Below are 24,921 nucleotides of genomic sequence, written 5' to 3'. Positions count from 1 at the left end.
TAGTGATTGATTGCTTGAAAGGAGACTGGTCGGGAGAGTCGGCCTGAAGGGTTTTGTCTTTAGTTCACGGGAGTACTAGCTTTCCTTCCTCACTTTTGTTTCCTTGTGTACCGCCTCCAAGGGTCTCTGCTCTGGATGGCTGTAGCAGGCAACACGGTATGCAATAAGGCCATGCAGAGGAGCTCATCTGCTGTCTGACAACTTGCTAGTGAGGTAGTTTTGCAGTACTTGGTTTTCTTAGTATTCAGCAGTGTCTTGTAATCATATGAAAGACATAAAAGATGAGCAATTACACCATTAGTTGGAGCCAAGTTGTTGCTGCGACTGGATGAGCCGCCATCTTGATGACAGGGTCAATATTGGGTCAGGCAATATTGTAATAAGTTCCTACTTCAAACTAATACAGACAATATTGTAATTACTTGTAAACTGATAAAGTAGGTCTAAAATATGACCAATAGATTAGGAATCCATGAAACAGTGAATAATTAGCACTTCTGAGGCAAACTATTCTGAAGGAGTAATTTCTTGCCACAATGACAGCTTCAGAGCATGGGCGATAATACATGGAGGAAACCACTGACCAACAATGACCCAAATGAAGAGAGTAAAATTTGTTATCCTATTCAGAAATGGGTCACCTGCAGTTTAGATATATCTGGAAGCCTCCTCGATCCTTCTAGACTTTGTCTTCCACCATCTTGACTTGACTTGACTTGTCTTGACTTACTATCTCATGGGGATTTATTGCCTAGAAGTTGGACTGCACCAGTTTTGATTCTTTTACCAGATGACGATCCAACACCAATTTTAAATGCGCAAAACTGGCAAAATCCAATGAAAATTAACCTTAGAATAGTTCACACCCAGGAAGAAGCAGGACACCTGGGGCTTCCAATGGGACCTCACACTCAGTTCAGCACAGGTGATGACATGTGGCACCAATTAGTAAAGAATGTCACTCCTTAAAGGTACAGTCACATGGCAAAACCATGCAGCACTGATACATGTGTGACTCCCCAGCTTCAGCGGGCCGCGTTAATCTAGGGGAGGACAGTCGCCGCCCCCGTCAAACCTGTGAAATCTCGTTTAGGTGGACGCTGTACAAATCAGTACCGAGAAATAAAAAACAGTACACCATATGCAATTAAACGATTTAGCTTTATAATTCTTAATTTGATTAGAGGGTTGGTAATGAAAATAAAAAGAAACGGGCTCAATTTTAAGGAACAGTCTAATGTGCATGTTGGAGCTCATGATTTTCCCGTCCGTTCATTCCCCATCGGTTCCACCCTCCCTGGGCAGCATTGACACCTCACCCCATTGCCGTCTACACAGTCCTGCGGTCTATGACCCCTCGAATCTAGCATCTTCTCTCTCCATCTTCCACCAAACAAAAGCCTGCGAATCCCTTGTTCTCAGGCTCACAAGAAAGAAAACCCCTCTTATCATGGGACAGCGCACATTCCAAAGCCCCATTATCTCTAGTCATAACCTAAACACACTGCTGCTACAGAGAAACCATTACATTAGCAGTGAAACCTTTCCCAGGGCATTACACGTGCTGTGAAAGAAAACAGAACAGAAAGGGACAGAGGAGCTTCTAACCTTCTCGAAAGGAGCATTCAAGTCTTGGTCAATAAGACACGTGCTGGGAGTGGCCTCATATGTTGAGAGCGGGAAAGGAGAAGAGGGTAGTAACAAAGTTAGTTCTGGGAGACAGACCATGGCTATCACAGAAAAGCCCGGCTAGGAGTCATAATAAGAACTCCATTCAGTGGAGCAATTCAGAAAAATATCTTGTCGACACCGGATGTGTCAGGGTGATCTATATTCTATGTGGAGGTCGGAGTTCTTTAAACTAGGTGCTATTCATCAGAAAGTACAGAGATGTTGTATCCTGACGTTTTAGTATATGGCTCAGGGATTTATTCGCCAATGTGTTACAATACTGACAGATGGCCTTGCATAGTTGGATGTGACATGCCTTTGTTTTAGGCTCTCCCACCTGATTATTGGCTCCTTAAATTGGTGGTAACAATTGAACTGTTGAAAAGGCTACTTGCTGACTGTGATTTCTCAAGCCCCTGAAAAGCCAGCGCTGTACTCTGCGGCACTGTACTCAGTTCCTCTCAGTTCAGTGGAGCTCAGTATCAGGAGGTGAGGGCAAATGGCTTTTACAGTGGTGCAAGAATTAGCATTGCTGCCTCACAGCTGTAGGGAGCAATGGTTAACGCTCTACGGGCAGCATTTGCACATCCTCACTCTGATCACGTCACTTTCTGCTGGATGTTCCAGTTTCCTCTCACATCCCAACGTTGGACACAACTGGTGGGTTAATGGACTGCTGTAATTGCCCTATCAGATATTGTATGTAGGTGAGTGGTGAAAACAATCAAAAAGAGAAAAATGATGGGCTCATGAGAGGGATTAATTCAGAGGGCTACAAAGAAATAAGAGGAGAGGGGATATAATTGCCTCACTGGGGATCTTCTGGGTCATTATAAGTAGGCCTGTGTCTACACAGGTTTCTTACTGACAACACATGCTCCAGTAATGAGTTATATTTGTTGACAGTCATTTATTAATGTGGTATATTTATATGAGTATGATGGCTGGGACATTGATGTCAGGTATTTGCACCCTGATGAAACTCATTGCATTGACTGGAATTGTAATGAAGGAGGAAACATTTTCAGTACCGTGAGTATCAGGAGGGTCCCATTATGGCTGTTCCACCTTCATGTACATGCTTTTCTAGTTTTCCACCACTCTCATTCTCCCAGCACAGTTCTCTTCCAAACTTGCACACTAGAGCTCACTGCTTCACACTTTCAAATTCAGGGCCTCACACTTCTCTATCTAAACCAACCTTTCATTCAGGATCATCCGGGGGACTATGAGTAAACACCAGTTTCTTTCCTTCACTGTCATTGCACCTCCTCAAGTTCATCTTGCTTTCTATTTCTATCCTCTGTTTTCCTGCAAACTATCAGAATCATGTATAAACATCGTATGTTGTGAAATTTACCATCTTTGTGGCATAATGATGGATACTGCCTTTTTGAGTCCTCACTCCTTGAAGGTGTCCAGGGTACTACAGAGGCTACTGCCCATAGTAGAGCTGACTAAGTTTACAGATCTCTGCAGCTTATTTCAACCCACCATTTCAATTTATTTTTGGGGTCTGGTTGTCACTCAGTAAAACCAAAATGTATTGGCAAGAACAGGAAGGCAGATTACTATCTAAATGGAGTCAAGTTAGGAAAAGGGGAAGTACAACGAGATCTAGGTGTTCTTGTACATCAGTCAATGAAAACAAACATGCAGGTACAGCAGGCAGTGAAGAAAGCTGGCCTTCATAACAAAAGGAATTGAATATAGGAGTAAAGAGGTCCTTCTGCAGCCATACAGGGCCCTGGTGAGACCCCACCTGGAGTACTGTGTGCAGTTTTGGTCTCCAAATTTCAGGAAGGACATTCTTGTTATTGAGGGAGTGCGGCGTAGGTCCACAAGGTTAATTCCCGGAATGGCGGGACTGTCATATGTTGAAAGATTGGAGCGACTGGGCTTGTATACACTGGAATTTAGAAGGATGAGACGGGATCTGATTGAAACTTGTAAGATTATTAAGGGATTGGACACACTGGAGGCAGGAAGCATGTTCCCGCTGATGGGTGAATCCAGAACTAGAGGCCACAGTTTAAGAATAAGGGGTAGGCCATTTAGAACAGAGATGCAGAAAAACTTTTTCACCCAGAGAGTGGTGAATATGTGGAATGCCCTGCCCCAGAAGGCAGTGGAGGCCAAGTCTCTGGATGCATTCAAGAGAGTGTTAGATAGAGCACTTATAGATAGCGGAGTCAAGGGATATGGGGAGCGGGCAGGAACGGGGTACTGATTGTGTATGATTAGCCATGATCACAGTGAATGGCGGTGCTGGCTAGAAGGGCTGATTTGCCTACTCCTGCACCTACTGTCTATTGTCTATTGTCTATTGGCCTTGAAGAGCCGATGATTGTGAGCCAGCTTTTGAACCCCCATGTTAATATAGCTGAAGGTTCTCTCATGGTGCTGTTACATAAGGAGCTCCTGGATTTCAGTAGTGTGCCTTTGTTCTTCTTGGCAATAGAAACAATGGGTTCATGAGCTGCTATAGAAGTAGACTCCATGCATAACTACACAGAATTTATTTATTTATTTGTTTATTGAGATAAAGAACAGAACAGGCCCTTCTGGCCCTTTAAGCCATGTCACCCAGCAATCCCCAGATTAAATCCGAGCTTAATCACAGGAGAAGCTATAATGACCAATTAACCTACCAACGAGCCTGTCTTTGGATTGTGGGAGGAAATCGGAGAACCCAGAGGAAGCCCACGCGGTCACAGGGAAAACATACAAGCTCCTTACAGGCAGTGGCGGGAATTGAACCTGAGTTGTCTGTACTGTAAACTGTTGTGCTGACCATTATGCTACCCAGTGTCGTTGATGAAACAGGTTTCAGCCATGGTGTGCTTGCCAAGTGCATTAAGGTATTTTTGTGAGTGCCAATCAAGTGGGTGCTTTGTGGAGGACAAACTTAGAGAATAAATGTACTGTGAACTTTGAACTTCCTCAATTGTTGCATCTCCACCATTCATTTGAATAGAATTCACCTGGCTTCAATTTTATCTGTCAAGATAAAGATAAATAATTATTTGGAATTACTTTCCTTCTGTGCCAATAACATCACCTCAAGCATCCACCGATGATATAACATTGATCCTCTGATTTCTCATTTATATGCTACTCTGAGCAACATCAGAAAGTCTGGCATATTTTTCACATGGATTCAGTCCTGATGAAGGGTCTCAGCCTGAAACATCAACTCTTTACACCCCTTCCACAGATACTGCCTGCTGTGCTCAGTCCTTCCAGCATTTTGTGTATGTTGCTGAAGATTTTCAGCATCAGCAGAATCTCTTACCTTTATCATATTTTCATAAGTTTGCTAATGGTACTGGTTCTAACCCACCAGCACTCTATCAATGAAACCCCCACCCCTCCACAATCATCAAATTGTTAAATTGTGTAAAGGATTAAAATTTCTTCAACAAGTAACTGAGAAGACTGACTATCAGAAACTATGGTCTGTAGCCATAAATCCCATCTCTCTCCCTTGCAATCAGCATGACTGCTACTGTCATCATGCTAGCAACATTCAGACTTCAGTGCATTTGCTATAATCTTGTACAGCATTATTCCTTAGTGCTTCTCCAGTACAATTTGCTTACACATCAGGGACGAGGATGAGGACTGACTACTCTGCTCTTACTCAAGCCAGCAAATCGTCCATAAGACTGATGACTACCTTCTGTGCTGTAATAATTACTTCCACATTTAGTCCACAAATGATTTCACCTTGCCTTGCCTCCAAGTTCAAAATTCCTTCCCTCAAACCTTTCTCTCTTTTTACCTCTCATGCCATCGTTGGCATTTTAATGTTACTGGTCGGCTTTCTGTCAATCCTTTGCTGCTCAGTGTCTGCTACCAGTCTGTGTTTAAGGGCAGATATTTTTCCTGTCTAAATAACATTGAGTGGAACCATTATCATTGTAGATATTGTCCTGACGTATAATCGATTGCCCCAGTTCGTTTGAGTAAGTGAACACTGAAAACAAAGAGCTCACATTTTGCTTGTCAATGGTTGTCATGTCATCCTGGTGCAAGAAAATAATGAGCTGTGTCCATGACAGCAGCAGGTTAACTGTGACATATCACAACATCAATACTGTATGGATGTGCCAAATATCCCCCACAACTGTGCGAGGTTCACCTGAATCACAAAAGGTTTATATAGCCGTTTTTGGCAGTGTCTGACTTCTGGTTTCGCTGGTCACAGGTTATTCATTAGTCATCCAGCCTTGACTCCCAGACAACTTATGAAGAATCATAGAATTATACAACACAGAGCATAAGTTCAGCAACGGTGTCTGCACTGGCTCTTTGAATGAGTAATCCAATTAGTCCCACCCTGCTGTTTTGCAAGGATTGCTGTACATTTTTTCTATTCTTGTATAACTCTAATTGCCCAACAGATATCAGTTCTGTGCCTGGTCTGTCCACATTGCAGACTATTCTGTCTCACTATCCTTTGCATTTTCTCCAAGGCCTTTCATGTCATTCTGCAGAAAGAATGAGACTTGATCAGATTCACTTGTAAGTATGAACTGATATCAGGGAACCTATCAGTAGTGTTCCTGTTTTCAGTCCTAATTATGTTGATGCATTGCTTTAAAGTTATTACAAATGATTCCTTTCACTTTTTGTAGACAACCAGTGACGGCAGATTAATTTAGCAATTTAATTATCTGCCCTTCATGTATTTATTCTGGCACAAAATGCCATGTCCCTGGTTGAGAATGCTAGCCCCAGAGAAGCTTAGAACACAAACTTCATAGACAGTTTATGGGCAAAGTTTCTCCAGAGCTGACTTGGAATGGAAAATTGATGGAATGCCTGGCCAGACACAGGCCAGGGGGCAATAGAAACCACAGTCACATAGGTTACATAGGTTAGAGGGATGCACAAAACAGTCAGGTAGCATTAGATCATACAAATTACTTAAAGGCCTGATAAATGGACAACTCCTCTTTGAGCGAAAAAGATACGCAACTTGGCAAATCAAGAACAGCTTCTTCCCCTCTGCCGTCCAATTTCTAAATGGACATTGAACCCATGAACACTACCTCACTACTTTTTTTGTGTACTACTTATTTTAACTAAACTATTTAATGTAATTCAGCTTTTTTTCTGTACTTATTTATCATGTACTTATTGTGCTGTTGCCATAAGTTAACAAATTCCTTGACGTATGCCGGTGATGTTAAACCTGATTCTGATTCTGGTTCTGATCAACAGTGCCATCTCTGCTCCACAATTTATGTGAATTGAGTTACACAGATCATTAGCTTGAAGCTATGAGCAAATATTTTCATGGTCTCTTAAAGCAAAATTAACATGTTCAGAAAGCAGACTCAATCAAAGCATTTAAATCTTCTCTATTCATAATTTGAAAATTATACAAATAAATACAGATAATTAAGAATAATGTACTTCAAAGAATCCACTGTCATGATAGATTAAGTACTTGGATTTTATATTTAAAAAATTATTTTGCAAAATGGTTCTCAAACTTCTCAAAGTGATAGTGATTGACAGCAATTCCCTCCATTTTCCAAAAACGTAAGAGCACCAATGCATCAGACTATCTCAGTTTAGCCAGAGTGAGAGATAGACAAAGAGGTTCAACCACTTAATAATTCAAAAGATTGAGCCAATACACATCTTCTTTCTTGTATGCTATTGCATAAGTACATGTACAATTGTAATGCCAGATTGCCTGCAGTAACATCAAGACGAATGTTGCATTGTGGTAGTTGCAAGTCGCATTCTAAAATTAAACTCAATTTCAGAATCAGAGATAATGATACAATTATAAAATGCACAGGAATGAACTTATAGGCAACGCTTTTAGGGCTTTGAACTTCTGAAGTTTGGGGCAAAAGCAGCTGAAGGTTTACCAGCCAAAAGTAAAGCAAAGGAAGTGGGAACAGGTAAGTGGTCAACACCAGAGAATCGCCAAGATTTCCGAGAAGAAGGACATGAAAACAATAATGGTTTATTTCTTGTGCTTGATCTTTTTATAGGAGTTGTGGGATGATCTGTCTAAAAGGGATATGAGAGGAAAAACATTGCTGGATGTGGATGGAGTAAGTGTATATATAGTGGCAGGAAAATTGTGCATGTGTACATGAATGTCTGCCTCTGTGTGATTGTGAACAAGTTACAGTAGTATAGAGAAGTGTTCATCATGCTGTGAGATATTCCTTGACCTATCTACCAATGTCATTGTTTCCTCCTTCTCCCTCTCCCTCTTCCTCTCCCTCTCTTCCTTTTCCTCTGTCTCTCTTCCCCTCTCCATCTCTACATGATGTGGTAAATTGTTTCACTGCAAGGTTTGGGCAAGTAACTTAAGTCTTTTCACATTACATTGATAAGTATAGTTACTATTATTTTCACTTAATGCAATGCATACTGCAGCAACGCCACGCAGATAATATGAGCCAGTCATTGCCAACTGAACCTAATGATATTTTTCTTGTTTTGTACCTGTATTTCCTTTGTTTATAATCAAAACAGAATGGCTGCTGAGAACAGATAACAGAAACACAAAATGTACAAGGACAGAGTAAAGCACAGAAAACTGATGAATACATCAAATTAATTAAGTTTAAGTATGTGATAGCAGATGATTCAAAGTGAAACAACATGAAGTTTGAATTGGCTGTTTGATAGCAGGAAATACCAGGCCTTGTATATATTAAAGTACATAATAACTAGCAGTCCCCATCAATTACTTGAATATAATAAAAAACAGACCTTGTTACACATTTCAAAAAACTTGCTTTGTTGACACCCAAGTAGAAGAGCCTTGCAAAGCAAGGGGAGGACCATGAACCGGGAAATGATAAAAGAGCTAAATGAGTATTCATAACAGTGAATTGTTTCACAGCAGCACAATATTTGTCAAAGTTGCAGTGTTTTACATTGTTATGTGAGTAAGTCATGCAGTCAGAAGATATGGTGATAACATCACTTAAGTCATAGAGCCCTACAGCACAGAAACATGTCCTTTGGCCCATCTAATCCATGCCAAACTATTAATCTGCCTAGTCCCATCGACCTGCAGCTGGACCATATCCCTCCCATCCATGTACCTATCTAAAGCTTCCTTCAGTGTTAAAATATTCATCACTTGCACTGGCAGCTTGTCCACACGCTCACCACCCTCTGAGTGAAGAAGTTCCCCCTCATGTTCTTCTTAAACATTTCACCTTTCACCTTTAACTCATGACCTCCAGTTGTAGTTTCATCCAACCCCAATGCTTGCTTGAAGTCACTGTTTCAAACCCCCCCCCCCTTAATGTTATCTACCTCTATCAAATCTCCCCTCAGCCTTCTATGTTCTCGGGCATAAGGTCCTAATCTAGTCAACCTTCCCCTATAACTCAGATCCCCAAGTCCCAGTAGCACCCTTGTAAATTTTCCCTGCCCTCTTTCAAACTTATTTACATTTTTCCTGTAGGTGACCAAAACGGCACACAATACTCCAAGTTAGGCCTCACCAACATCTTAAACAATTTCAACATAACATCCTAACTCCTGTACTCAAAAGCTTTCTTTGTGACCATATCTACCTGTGATGCCACTTTCAAAGAATTATGGATCCATACTCCCAGATACCTCTGTCCTACTGAACTCCTCAGTGCACTATTTCTCATAGTATAAGACCTACTCTGGTTGGTCATCCCAAAGTGCAACACCTCACACTTATCCACATTAAATTCTGTCTGCTATTTTTCCAGTTCATCCAGATCTCACTGCCAGCTTTGATAGTTTTTCTCGCTGTCCACTACATCCCCAGTCTTGGTGTCATCCACAAATTTACTGATCCAGTTAACCATATTATCATTTAGATCGTTGATCTAAATGACAAATAACAACGGACCCAGCACCGATTCCTGCGGGCACACCATTAGTCACAGGCCTCCAGTCAGAGAGGCAACCATGTTCTACCACTCCCTGGCCTCCCCTGCAAAGCCAATATCTAATCCAATTTACGAGTTCATCCTTGACCCTTTTTGACCAGCCTCCAAAGTGGGACCTTGTCAAAGGCCTTGCTAAAATCCAGGTTCTAAAATACGTAGTTGAAGAGACTGTGGAGGCATTAGCAATGATCTCTCAAGAATCAATAGACTCTGGCATAGTTGCGGAGGACTGGAAAATTTCAAATGTCACACCACTCCTCAAGAAGGGAGGGAAGCAGAAGAAAGGAAATTATAGACTAGTTGGCCTGACCTGAGTGGTTGGGAAGTTGTTGGAGTCGATTGTTAAGGATGTGCTTTCAGGGTACATGCTGGCACATGATAAAATAGGCCAAACTCTGCAGGGTTTCCTTAATGGAAAACCTTGCCTGACAAATCTGTTGGAATTCTTTGAAGAAATAATAAGTAGGATAGACAAAGGTGATTAGGTAGATGTTGTGCACTTGGATTTTCAAAAGGCCTTCGACATGATGCCACACATGAGACCACCAAACAAATAAAGAGCCCAGGATATTACAGGAAAGATTCTAGCATTGATTGGCAGGAGGCAAAGACTGTGAATAAAAGGATCCTTTTCAGATTGGCTGCTGTTAACTATTGGTGTTCCACAGAGATATGTGTTGGGACTTCTTTTTACGTTATATCTCAAAAATTTAGATAATGAAATTGAAGGCTTTGTGGACACATTTGCAGAAGATGCAAAAGTAGATGGAGGGGCAGGTAGTGTTGAGGAAATAAAAAGGCTGCAGAAGGATTTGGAGAGGTTTGGGAAGTGGGCAAAGAAGTGGCAGATGGAATACAGTGTTGAAAAGTGCACGTTGGTTGAAGGAATATAAGTGTGTTGTCTTTATGACAGTTATTTAGTTTATAATATTTTCGCTTAGTAATTCATTTGTTAGTATTTTCTAGTTAGAATTAGAAGTGTTTAAAGTATATTCATTGCCTGTAAAATATATGGCATGCGATGACGTCACATCCGGTTTCACCACGTCTTGTGGGAAAATACCGGTTTGAGATCAACGTGAGGGTGGGGGGCTCACCACGAGGCAGACCCGAGCAGAAGTTGTTTTGCAAGCATTAGAAATCACAGTGAGAGCAACGCTGTAAGTTAATAGATAATTGATATGTTGAATTAAAATGTTAACGCCGATCCTGTTAAAAGTAACGACGGTCGATAATGTTTATGTTTTTGTTAGTTAAAGAGTTGCGGATAGTTTGAATTGAAGTGTAGTTAAAGTAGTCAATGGCGTAGGTAAACTCTGCCTGTATACTGCACCTTAATGTAATGTAGTTATAGTCACTTTTACAACTATTTACAACGGAAATGTGATATTAAGAAAGGAACAAATACTGTATCAATCTTGTATTGTTTTATCAACAGTTTTCACCATATGTTAATGTGAAGAGTGAACAGTAAATGGTTAATCTTACTGCGACCTTGTTTCATTGACTGCGGTTTATCTCGGCGTTTAATTCGGCGTTTCCGTTACACCCGAATGAGAAAGTTACAGTGAAAAAGTGGCATTATCAGGTGTTTCAAGTGCTGCAATGTCATCTCGATCCAGCATCAAGTCGATGCCACCCAGCGACAAGGGCAGTAGAGCGACATCAAGTAAGTCCACCCATGCAAGGGCCAAGGCAGAAGCCGCCAGGGTGCGACTGCGCTACGCCAGACAAGAAGCAGATTTGAAAATGGAACAGGCTGCCAGAGAAGCCGAAATCCAGTTGGAAATGGCAAAGATATTGACAAAGTTGCAAGTGCTGCAGCTAGAAAGAGAAGGAGAAGCTGCCAAGGCGGAAGCAAAGTACATAGAAGAAGCTGAAGGAACGCATGATCTGACCGAAGTAAGATCTACTTCAGAAAGGACCAGATTGGAATGCACAAGCGACTATGTTCGATCTCAAATAGACAGGCAGGCTCGTCCTTCCTCTCCACACGTATTCGATAACATCCCATGCCATGAGGAACCTCAGAGAGTCACGATTGCATCACATCCATACGAGGAAGACAATTTACCCTCGCAACTCTGTGATGAAGTCGAGAATGAAAAAACCGACAACGCTCCTTCACCCCCACAACAGGACGGCGGGGAGGGAGAGGCTCACTCCGGGACATCAGTTGTCAGCACGAACTGTACAGGAGTTTGCGGTCAAGGTCAGTCAAGCCGTTCTTGTTCCAAGATCTGCCTCACTAAGGTGTACCCTAAAGGAGCCAAAGACAAGGCCATCAAAGCCTATGTGATTCTGGATGTTCAGAGCAATCGCTCACCAGTCAGTCCAGAGTTCTTTAAATTGTTCAACATTGAGAGTGAGCAGTTCCCATACTACCTTAGAACTTGCTCAGGCAACATGGAAACCCAAGGAAGGAAGGCAGAAGGCGTCCAGATCGAGTCCCTGGATGGTAAAGTCGTCATCTGTCTCCCTCCGCTCTTAGAGTGCAATGAAATCATGAAGAACCGCACTGAGATCCCAACGCCAAGTGCGGTGCTACACCAGCCACATCTCCCCCACGTCGCCAAACACATCCCAGAACTGGATCCTAAAGCAGAAATACTCCTGCTATTAGGAAGAGATGTTATCTGGGTACACAAGGTTAGGCAGCAGGTCAATGGACCACTCGACGCCCCCTTCGCGCAATGCCTGGATCTGGGCTGGGTGGTGATAGGAGAGGTGTGTCTCGGTAACGTACACAAACCGACGGTTAACACACTCAAGACCAATGTGCTAGAGAGTGGCCGCCATTCAATTTTTCAACCCTGCACAAGTGTCCCGTGAATTAAGGAAGCACAACAAGACGTTAACAAGCGTAAAGTAGCTGACGAGACGATGCGTCAGTCAGTTTTCGTTCAAACTGAGCATGGTAATAAACTTGCTCAATCAGCTCAAGATGCCATTTCCTTAAAAACAAAGGACACCAAAGTCTTCAGGGATGAAGCAAATAATGGGGTCGCCCCATTGCCGTTCAGAGAACCATGCCAGCGCTCACCAGATAACAAAGAGCAGGCAGTCAAGCGGTTCACGTCCTTACAAAAAACCCGGAAAAGGAAACCTGAGATGCAGCAACGCAACCGATTGACCCACGAGGTACTGTGCACCCTAATGGCAGAGGTCACAGCCATTATAAACGCACGACCACTCCTACCTGTGTCTTCTGACTCAGAAAACCCCTTTATACTTTCGCCATCAACGCTCCTTACGCAGAAGGCAGGAGCTCCCCCTCCACCAGGAGACTTCTCAGACAAGGATTTGTACACAAAGCAATGGAGACAAGTCCAAGCTCTGGCAAATCGATTCTGGTCTCGCTGGAGACAGGAATATCTATCTTTGTTGCAACACAGACAAAAGTGGACAGAACCCCACAGGAATCTTCAAGTTGGAGACTTAGTCCTGCTCAGGGACAAGCAAATTGCCCGCAACAGCTGGCCAATGGCCAGAATCACTGCTACATACCCTAGTGGGGATGGACATGTCAAGAAGATCGAGTTGAAGACTACCGACCAAGGCGATGTGAAAATTTACCAAAGGCCAGTTACATAAGTTATTCTACTTCTACCTAATGACTGATTAAGAGACTAAGTTTTGTACTCTGTTCATTGTGACCTTACGAAGGTCAGGCGGGGAGTGTGTTGTCTTTATGACAGTTATTTAGTTTATAATATTTTCGCTTAGTAATTCATTTGGTAGTATTTTCTAGTTAGAATTATGTGTTTAAAGTATATTCATTGCCTGTAAAATAGTTGGCATGCGATGATGTCACATCCGGTTTCACCGCGTCTTGTGGGAAAATACCGGTTTGAGATCGACGCGAGGGTGGGGGCTCACCACGAGGCAGACCCGAGCAGAAGTTGTTTTGCAAGCATTAGAAATCACAGTGAGAGCAACGCTGTAAGTTAATAGATAATTGATATGTTGAATTAAAATGTTAACGCCGATCCTGTTAAAAGTAACGACGGTCGATAATGTTTATGTTTTTGTTAGTTAAAGAGTTGCGGATAGTTTGCATTGAAGTGTATTTAAAGTAGTCAATGGCATAGGTAAACTCTGCCTGTACACTGCACCTTAATGTAATGTAGTTATAGTCACTTTTACAAGTATTTACAACGGAAATGTGATATGAAGAAAGGAACAAATACTGTATCAATCTTGTATTGTTCTATCAACAGTTTTCACCATATGTTAATGTGAAGAGTGAACAGTAAATGGTTAATCATACTGCGACCTGGTTCTCATTGACTGCGGTTTATCTCAGCATTTAATTTGGCGTTTCCGTTACACCCGAACGAGAACGCTACAATAAGTATAGACTGTTTTCTAAACAGGGAGAAAATTCAATACTCCGAGCTGTAAAGGGATTTGGGAATCCTCATGCAGGATTCCCTAAAGGTTCATGTGCAGGTTGAATCGGTGGTGAAGAAAGTGAATAAAATGTTAGCATTCATTTCAAGAGTGCTAGATTATAAAAGCAAGGATGTAATGCTCAGACTGTATAAGGCAGTGGCAAGGCAGAGGTTAATAGGTTCTTGATTAGTCAGCGTGTGAAAGGTTATGGGGGGAAAGCATGAGGGTGGTGGTAAGAGGGAAATGGACCATTTAGGCCGAAAGGACTTATTCTATTCCTACATCTTACAGTCTAAAATACATAAGAATTTAATGCAGTGGGTAGAAAATAATATTACTTGCAGAAATTAATTCTAAAGTCCCACACACTCACTCAGTGTATTATGTACAGAAAGGTAAAAGCTCATTTGCATAGAGTTCAGAGGTTGAATGAAGACTTCAGCTCACAGCCATTTGAGATAGCACGTGCGGTCTGAAGCAGGGAGTGACTACTACATTGTCACACGCAGATACCTTTCAAGGAATTATGGATGGTCCAGCTTTGTTAAGATAAAAGGATACAGTCTACCCCTGAAGACACAAAGACCAAGATCCAAGATGGTAGCATGACACAGCTTGCAGCGGCCACTCCGGAACTGATTATGTTATTTGTGAAGTGGGGTGCCGTGTGTAATCATAATCGATTGAAAATGGATGTGGGAGCACGGAGGAACATCGGGAAATTCCAGGAAGATCTTCTTCGTTGCTGCTGCTGCTGTGAAGTCCAGGACTCTGCTGGGAAGAACAGGCCCCCAGTCCTCGGGGTCGCGTTGTCGATGGCCGTTGGCGGGGCCGTCTTAATACGCTTGGCAGAGGATGGTGCTCAGAGAAGCTGTGCTGGAGGGGATGGTCGTCGGCTCGGAGGTTCGACGGACTTGGAGTCCACTGCGGTCAGGTCGCTTTCGATGTGTGCTGTGTCTGCGAGGCTGGTTTCAAAGGAGCTTTCATTGTGTGCTGCGTCTGTGAGGCCAAGTTGGGCGGCGCCTTGGAAGTCCATAGCGGGGGTATTCCCTTCTGCCGCCAGTGTGGGATGGCGAGTCTGTCGGGACCCTGAGGACTTGTAGAAACTGTGTGGTGATTTCTTTTGAACTTATAGTCCTTTAACATCTTTGAACTATTTTTACTGTGCCCATAGTTTGTTTTTTTTTATCAATTATGCTATTGTTTGCACTGTTGTAACTATATGTTGTAATTATGTGGTTTTGTGCAGGTCTTGTAGCTTTAGTTTGTGGTCTTGTTTTTGTCTGGTGGATTTGGAGCTCCTTTCCGGGGAACGCGCTAAGACAGTAGCGCGATATTAATACGCAGCAGCCTCTCCAGACTCTGGATTGGGGATTGCCAAATGTTATGTGGATTTTCTAGTGTAGTCTGTTTTGCCATATCATTCTGTTATTTGTCATTTGTGATATCATTCTGGAGGAACATTGTCTCATTTTTTAATTGCATTGCATTTGTGGTTTCTAAATGACAATTAACTGAATCTGAATCTGAATCTGATATTTTTGTTGCACTTGATATATAGGATTTTGATTTTAATGCAGGTGAAAGCAAGATATGTCAGGGTTTTCATTACTATACCAGTCACAAATGTAATGGCTGCCTACAGTTAAAGGAGAGCTACTGCAGAAACAAGGACAGCACATGAGAAAGTCTGAAGATGCTGGAAATCAAGAACAACACACATAATATGCTGGAAGAGCTCAGCAAGTCAGGCAGCATCTGTGGAAAGGAATTAACAGTGGACATTTTGGGTCAAGACCCTTCTCCAGGACTGAAATGGAAGGGGAAAGGTGCCAGAATAAGGAGGTGATGGGAGTGAAAGGGGGCTAGCTAGAAGGTGATAGGTGAAGCCAGGTGGGTTGGGCTGGAGAATAAGTAATCTGATGGTGGGAGAGAGTGTTCTCCATAGGAGAAAGGGAAGAGGCTGGGGAACTAGAGGGGGTGATGATGGGCAGGTGAGAGGAAGAGGCCAGAGTGGGGAATAGAAGAGGGAAGGGAGAGGGATTTTTTTCCCAGAAAGAGAAATCAATATTCATAATGAAATGAGATCTGCCATGGAACTGATGTGCCAGAAAGAAAAATAAAGTGGATTCAAGTCGCTTCTCAGGCAGAGGTTTCAACACCAACCTCTCAAACTTATTCATCACAGTGGACCTAAGTGCTACCAGATGATAATCTTTGAGGCAGATTACCACGTTCTTTGTAGGCACCTGTATAACTGAGGCCTGCCTGAAGCAGGTGTATACACAAAGTACACTGCAGATGCTGTGGTCAAATCAACATGTACATAAGCTGCCTATCCCCTCCCTGCCTCCCCTCCCCCATCCCTTGATCTGTACTCTGATTGGTTTTTCACCTGGCACCTTCCACCCTCCCCCCACCTTCTTTACAGGGTCCCTGCCCCCTCCTTCTTCAGTCCTGATGAAGGGTCTTGGCCGGAAATGTTGACTGCTCCTTTCAATGGATGCTGCCCGACCTGCTGAGTTCATCCAGCTTATGTACGTGGTACGTGTTGAAGCAGGTGTATACCTCATACTGCTGAAGCGATATTGGTGAACACCACAGTAGTTGAGCAGCACAGGCCTTCAGTACTTGGCCAGGATCACCATCTGGGCTTGATGCTTTCGGCTGGTTCACCTCCTGAAGGCTGCTCTCAAGTTGGCCTCAGAGAATGAAATCACAGGGTCATCTGGAGGTTGTGGGAGTTTGTGAGGGCTCCTCCATATTTTGATGGAAAAATGAGTATTGAAGGCATTCAGCTTATCCGGGAGCAAAGCCTTGTTGTCACCTATTATGCTTGGTTTCATTTTGTAAGAGGTAATAGCATTCAAGTCCTGCCACAGCAGTCCAGCAATCAATCCAGTGATTCAAGTTTGGTCTGAATTTCCTACTTTGCCCGTCAGATGACTTTCCGGAGATCGTAGCTGGACCTCTTGTGTTTCACTCGGTCATGACAATGACAACCCACAACCAAGATAAAATCTCCTCATCAACCCCTTTTGTGAATTATCATAAATATGCTTTTTTGTGTTGAGAGGCATAGAATCATACAGTATAGAAATGGACCTTTCTGCCCATCATGTCTGTGCTAGCCATCAAGGATCCATTCTAGACTAATGCCATTATTTTCTATGTTTTCCCAGATTCTCCCCTTCATCTGCATACTAGGGCAATTCATCTACCATTGACACATTTTACCATTCGGAGGAACCCAAACTACAGAGAGGAAGCCCACATGGTCCCCATGAAAAGGTACAAACCCAGCACTGATAGCACCTGATGTGCCAGGATTGAACTGAATTGTTCGAGTTTTGGAAAAGTGCACACAGTTTCTCATTACTCCTCATAATCCTCAAATCCACTTTTTTTTTTGTTAAACATCCCTATTGTACAGAAAAAAATTCCGGCCTCTCTTTCCTCCCTTTCCTTTCACCATTCCAGTAAATCTCGTTCATTTCTCCCCTGGCATCAGTAAAGCAGAATAAATTTGGGTAAGTTTAAGGAATAGGAATTAATTGCTTTAATTCTTAGGAGTGTGGGGTGCAACGGGAGCATAGTGATGTTATTAAAGATCAGGGCATCGGAGTTCAGAGTGCAATTTATACGTCTTCCTTGTGAGTGCATGGGTATCCTCCAGTTAGGCATTGTAAATTGTCCTGCGATTAGGCAAAGGCTGAATAGGTGGGTTGCTAGGCAGTGTGGCTTGTTGGGGTAGAAGGGCTTTTTCCATGCTGTATCTCTAAATAAATACATAAATAATTCCAGCCAATTAAGCTCCAAGGATAAAATATAGTAGAAGATATTATAATTGTTGAGAAGGAAGAAGGAACTTAGAACTGATGAGAATTTTCTGAACTGGGATAAAAATAGAAGGTCTATTGCTTCATTAATTTGAATCATACAACAGAATTTTTTCTAAAAGATGATTGCAAAATGTGATTAGTATTTCCATGTAATTTGTACCATGCTTTGGAAAATTATAGAACACTTCTTATTCCATGCCCTGCGTTCCTCCTGAGGCCACTAGGCATGTGCATGACGTCATTTAGCTTGCAGTATCACTTCTGCATGTCCTTGTTGCTGAACCCACATCTCTAGTTTCTGTGTCTCTCATTCAAAGTCACAGCACTCAGCATGTTACCAGTCTCTTCAGATCTTTTCTTTAATTTTTAAAATAAGTGAATCAGAAGGACAAACAGCAACTATGTTCTATGATAATTAATCAAAGTGCAGCGCGGTTTATGAAACCAATGATAAATTTGTTGCTGCATCCCCATCAAGTGTTGGTCTTTTTCATTTATAGCTTTCAAATGTTTCAACTTTTCTTCCTGTTTAGGTATTATTATACAGGAACAATCCAAATGGCAGTTAAAAAGTGAAAGTAAAGCCCTTTATTAACTCAACAAATATTATAAAGATTATAATGTATCTTTAAGTATGTTGTTCTCTCTGCATTTGTGTGTGTGTATGTGTGTGTGTGTACACAAGCATGTGCAGGATTTTATGAATAAAGCATACTAGAGTCCTTTTATGTGCTTAATAAAAGCTGCAGCCCTTCACTTCCATTACCAATAAAACCAAAAACAGTCACCTTACATTGACGTTTAAGAGACACTGTCTCTTAAAGCGAACACAATAACTCAATGAGAGTGTTTGTGAATTATGTAGAATAGTTTCTATTATGAATAATATGTGTCATCTGTCACCCATTACATCACCCTACACAGGACGCCCTAACCACCCAAAACTGGTATTGTGAGTCTGTCTGGAGCTCATACTGTCCGGCTCGGGTCCTATGTGCCTAGCTTGGAGTGACAGCAAGTGCCTCTGGCTCGTCCAAGGTCATGTTGAGATGCAGGGTGTATGGTAATCAAACCATCCAGGTCTTGGTGAAATGTTTTAAGGCAATTAACAGAAATATATTCAGGTTTCCTATCTGCAATACATGTCTTTTCGACCCATTCCAAAATGCGGAACTGGCCATAAAAAGGGGGCTTAAGGGGTAGTTGATGCATATCATGGCAGACAAAAATGAACTGGGTAGAACATAAGTCAACTGGAACCCAAGAGTTCTGTACACAATGATGGGAGGTAGGAATAGGCATAAAAGAAATGAGTTTACTGAGGGGGCAGAACGCTGCTGAGGACCGACCATGCGGAATAAAATCACCTGGCGCCCATAGAGGCTGCCTGTACACCAACTCAGCTGCAGAGGACTGAAGGTGCTCTTTTGGAGCTGTTTTGGGCCCCAGCAGATCCTGCGGGAGATGATCATTCCAACAATTGTCTGTCAGGGAGGCCCCCAGAGCAGCCTTTAAGAAACTGTGAAACCGCTCACACTGATCATTGGACTGCGAGAGATATGCCGTGGTCTGATGCAGTTCAACACTGAGCTTCTGGGCCATTGCAGCCCAGACATCTGACGTGAATTCAGGACCGCTCTCAGAAGAAATATCAAATGGGGTGCTAAGCCGAGTGCTCCAGGTGTTGACGAATGCCTGAGCCATGTCCTCAGTTGTCATCGGTGCCAGAGGAACAAACTCCGACCAGTACAGTCCACCAGGCAAAGGTAAAACTGTGGTAGGTGGGGAGAGGACCAACTAGATCCACAGTGATGTGGTCAAGCCATCACTCAGGGACCTCAAAAGTGCCAATGGTGCCCAGATGTTATGGTTAATTGTCACCCACTGACACACAACACAGGTTACACTTCAGTCTCACACGTCCCTCCTTAGACCGTACCACATAAACTTTAAAGCAACCAGTTTCTGTGAAGCCCTCCTGCCTGGATGTGAGAGGCCGTGAATGGAGTTAAGAACAGAACACCTCCAGTTTACAGGTACTGTCGGTGAGACATCACACAGGAGAGAAACTCTTGCTTCCCTGAACTTGATGTCGGCCAGCTGCATTCTCATGACTGCTGTCCTTTAAGCCTGGACCTCGGGGTCGGTAGCCTGGTCAGTTGCCGTGCTGGCGTAGTCAATGACTTTGAAAGCAGTCCATGAGAAGCAATCAGCTATGTCGTTGTTTTTCCCTTTGATATGCTGTATGTCAGTCGAGAATTCTGAAATATCGGCCATCATGTGCACAAGGGGTTGATGGTCAACAGACATACTGAAATGCCAATCCTTCAGCAGAAAACAAAAACTGGCAGACGGTCACAGGAGGCCAAGAACTTCACTGTCAAATGTGTTGTACTACCTCTAGGATGGGGTTGAAGGGGGCAGAGCTGCCGGCTGAAGAAGGCAGGAGGCTGCCGCATGTCACCAGCCATGTCTCCATGCACAGCACCCGCAGCACAGTCTGAGGAGGGAGTGGTGATGGCTGTAGGTACGTATGTTGGGGAGCCGATAGGGTTGCCTTTGAAAGAATTTGTTTAGTGTTGTCAAATTCGTTGCTCATGTCTGCTGACCGCTCAAGCATGTGATTAGTGGTACTGCCTTTAAGGGCCCTATACAAGGGGAACATAAGTTCAGCAGGTTGTGGTGATAGAGGTTCACCATACCTAAAACCTCGTGCAGTGCAGGGCAGCAGAAAGTCCATAGTAGCAGCAACTTTAAATGAAGTCCTTCTGCAGAGATGCGGTAGCCGAGAAAGTAGGCAACCCAAACTGGCACTTAGTGAAGTTAATAATCAGCCCATGTGCTTGACAAGTGTGCGGAGATGAGATATGTGTTCGGTTTTGGATGTGCCAGTGACAAAGTATGTCATCCAGGTGAATGAAAAGAAAATCTAAGTCTTTTAGCTCAGAGTCCATTAATCGCTGGGAAGTCTGTGCTGTATTTTCCAGCCCAAACAGCATGCACAGAAACTCAAATAGGACAAATTACAGCAGTTTTGGGAACATCCTCAGCACACAGAAGCACCTGATGGTAGCCTTTGACTAAGTCCACTTTACAAAAAAATTATCTTTCCAGCTAAACATGCTGAAAAGTCTTGACTATATGGGACCGATCGGGGGTGGTGGCCGTGAAATGCAGTGGTAAAGGCAGCAACCACCATCGAGCTTTGGGACCTTGTGGAGCAGTGAAGCCCGGGAGCTATTCGACTGCGTACAATGCCAAGCATCTCCACGTTAGCAAACTCAGCCTGTATGGTGGCCAGCTAGTCTGGATCTAGCTTATGTGTACAGGTGTAAACCGGCAAGCTCGTTGTGGAAATATGGTGGCTGACCCCATGCTTTGTGATTGTAGTGAAAAATGTGGGCTTAATGAGGTTTGGGAATTTGCCTGACAGGCGAGTGAATTCTCATGTGATGGTACATCCACTAGACTAGATAGAGTGCCATAGGGAGCTTGCTGCGGGTACAGGGTACAGGTACAGGCCTACGAACAGTCCTTTGTTGAACAGGAAGTCTACACCAAGCAGAGGTGTGGCAGCTTTAGCCAAGACAAAGTCCTGTGTGCAGTATCACCCAGAGCATCACACATCGTGTCCCATAAGTCTGGTTCAGATATCTTTAAACCTAGTATACTCAGGAACATTGGCATTCACTTCTCATTAGTTATTTAATTTGCTTCAAAATACTGTTCCAATAGCTCTGCAAAAATGAGCCCATTACCCATTGTGTAATCAAACTCGTCAATCTTTCTGATGAATCCAGTCATTTCTGATGTTTTTTAATGATTGTACTCACAGTCTATGAACCCTGAATTCTTCTGTTTATGGCCCTTTAAAAGCCAATCATGTCTCCCCTTCCCAAGACACATACTGTTCTGTTTCGATGTTACTCTTGCCACGTTTTATTTTATTTCAAACGTCTCATTGCAACAGGTTAGTAGTCATGTTGGGTTTGTTTTGAAAAAAAACCTTGTCACCAATGTTATGTCTTGTAACTTCAAAACATTATAAGCTAATTCCAGAAAGACGCAGAGTCCGAAATGCAGGTATGGCTTCATCTTTACTTTAACCGAGACATGCGCATATCCCATGGTAATACGATGACTTTGCAATTCACGTATCTTTACACATAATTAATTATATAATCAAACAAGAATGCTTAATAAACCAATATATATATATATATACAAGATTACTCAAATATTATTGAAATATTAAATGCACAACACTCCCACAATTCGAAGGTGTACTGGTTAAGATTAGTAAGTTGTGTTTCGATGTTTTGATTTACTATACGTGTGACAAATAAAGCTTTTCCTCTTCTCGCAACACTGACACCTCATCTGTTCAGCTGACTAGAATTTTGTTAAAAAAGGATTGAGTGCTTTCCCAGCATGTATAACGAATAAACTCTGGAAGCCTGGGAAGAGTTTATTCCTAGAATTTTGTTCTTCCGCTTCCTTCCCATGTTAACATGTGAAAATTGGCTTTATTTTGGTGGCTACCCATCCGAGCGATGCATTGTTTATACAAAAGCATGCAAGAATTATCTGTCCCTAGTAAGAGTTGTTTTCATTATTTAACTCAAGCGAACCCAGGGGCAGTGAGAATACAACACTCCTGACAGCAGCTGCCCGTACTAATCACCCTCTGCTGCTGTTCACTCTCACCCTTCAGCAGTCACCTCAGGGCTGATGCAGGGAAGGCAACACTAAAGCTCTCTAGGGTATTTCAGTGAAGCCTGTCGTCTAAATCCAAGTCATTCCTAGGCCTCCTGGATGAGACACGTGACGATGCATTTCAACTTTGAAATCAAGACTGCTACACTCTGAGGTGAAAATGCTCACTCCTGCAGGAGGTGGCGGAGGCAGTGAATGCCAGATCTATTTCCAGTAAGCACAGCCCAGGAATCTTGCTGCCCTTATTAATGACGTTGCTGGAGGAGGTCAGGAGAGATAAACAAGCCCTTTTTTTTTGCTAACCAGACATATTTTCTGCAGCCATGTTTAAACAATTTCCAGTCACCTTTTTTAAACAAGCTTGTTCCCACAGAAGGACTGCCCGTGTCCTGTGCCAGTAACTCCTCTCAATTTTGTTTTCCTGTTGTTATATGGGCAATGACAACATGGTGACCTGCTACCGGGTGAAAGACTAACCAGAACTTTGGCTTAGACAAATTAGACTGTCAGCCTCTTTGATAGCTGTTATTGAATTTGATACAGATGGGTTGCGTGTCAGACTCATTGGAAAAAGATGCATGCTGTGGTATAATCGCCAGTGTAAAGCTGTGTTCACCAAACATGTGACTGCTGCTATACAGAGGCACTTGTATTAAAAAGAAAGATGCTTTTCATTACATTCAAATGATGCCTATTTAACATAATTGAAATAATTTTAGTGACTGACCAACTCTATTTGAAAGTGATGACACCAGACAATATGCTCCCTTTGATTTTAGGCATGGAATGTACAGCAGAATTGACTCTGTTCTTTTTTTCCTCCAGTTGTTCTCATTCAAGATGACTTGGCAAACTAATGAATATGCTCAGTTCAGTAATTAGAGGAGATCACCGTTGATTATCTGTAACGAGCGATACATGACAGGATCCGTTATAGTATAAACAGAGGGTCACTGGTGACACCATAGTTCAAAATAGAGTGAGGCTGCACATAATGTTGAATAGGCGCGCATCAGATTTTGAAATTACTGGAGCCAAAACAGGTCTTGGTTTCAAAGCTATGATCTCTTTGTAGGCAGTTCTTGTTGCTTTGTTCCACTCTGACTCTAATTTCATCTGTCCTACAATTCTCTGATTCCTCTGCCTCCTCTAATTTTGGCCTAATGCCCAACCATTGGTTGCCATGTCTTCAGCTATTTAGGTCCAGTTCTGGAATTCCTTCTTATTTCATCCTCCTTATTCATTTACCTCTGTTTTCAAGTCACTTGAAAACCTACCTCTTCGCTAGTATTTGTTAAAAAGTCTCTTTAAACGGTAATAAATTTTGTTCCATAAGTCTTCTGTTTTGTCTTATTATAGGTGTTAATTAAATTCATAGAGTTACTGTGTTCTGTTCGTAATTAGGGAAGTATTTGAGGTATTTACTGTTTCAGATGAGCTATTAAAAAAGAGCAAATATAACCACAACAACTTTCATTTACCTAGCACCTTTAACTTAACCAAAAAAAATCTCAAGGCATCTTTTAGGAATAACTGATGGTCACCCTTATGAGATAGTTTTCATTACTACCAACAGTAAGGAGGTACAGAAGCCTGAAGGCACACATTCAGTGATTCAGGAACAGCTTCTTCACCTCTGCCATTCGATTTCTGAGTGGACATTGAATCTATGAACACTACCTCACCACTTCTTTAAATTTTGATTTTTGCACTACTTATTTAATTTAACTATTATATATACTGCAATTCCCAGGTTTTCTCTATTATTATGTATTGCATTGTACAGCAGCCGCAAAGACAACAAATTTCTTGACATATGGCCAGCGATGTTAACTTGGATTCTGATTTTTATTTTGATAGTTGGTCAAAAGACAAGTTTTAAGGACTGTCAAACAGGGAAAGAGTTAAAGGTGGAAAGGTTGGTGGAGAGAATTTATGGCTTGAGTAGTTACAGATACATCTGTCAGCAATATTCCAATTAAGTGCAAGGCTATTCAAATGCATCAATCAAAAACACACAAGTATATAATAGGATTATAGTGCAACAAGAGACTATATGGATAAGGAGATATGAGACCATGGAAAGATTTGAAAACAAAGAATGGAATCTTCAAATTGAGCTTTCACTTTCTTGTATTATTTATTCAAGGGATGCGGACTTCACATTTGAGCCATCATTTAATTGTCCGTTCTCTATCTGCACTTCAGAAGGTGGTGGTGAGTTGCTTTTTGAATCACTGTAGTCCTTGAATGTGGGAAATCAAGAGTCATTACAGATTTGTAACCAAAAGGGAGATGGATGAATTGGATAGATGAGAGCTGGGATACAGTGACCAGAGTTTGGGATGATCCCAAGTTAATGAAGCTTAGTGTAAGCT

General features: G+C 42.3%; 1 protein-coding gene across 5 annotated transcripts in view; it reads left to right on the top strand.

Annotated features, from left to right (window-relative positions):
* LOC132378514 (uncharacterized) overlaps positions 1-24,921 on the top strand; it is a 92,116-nt gene that overhangs the window by 19,660 nt on the left and 47,535 nt on the right. For 4 of the 5 annotated variants that reach the window (XR_009507082.1, XR_009507081.1, XR_009507083.1 and 1 more), the window contains exons 1-3: positions 6,091-6,198; positions 7,689-7,751; positions 17,168-17,276. The gene's annotated coding sequence lies outside the window, so the exon portion shown is untranslated. Of the gene's footprint in view, positions 1-6,090; positions 6,199-7,688; positions 7,752-17,167; positions 17,277-24,921 lie in introns of those variants that run through there. The other variant, XM_059945472.1, reaches the window with a different exon arrangement.

This window comes from Hypanus sabinus, chromosome 20 (genome assembly GCF_030144855.1).
Source record: "Hypanus sabinus isolate sHypSab1 chromosome 20, sHypSab1.hap1, whole genome shotgun sequence".
In the NCBI taxonomy this organism is placed as follows: Eukaryota; Metazoa; Chordata; class Chondrichthyes; order Myliobatiformes; family Dasyatidae; genus Hypanus; species Hypanus sabinus.
Note: the sequence above shows the minus strand (reverse complement) of the source record. Positions and strands in the feature narration are given on the sequence as shown.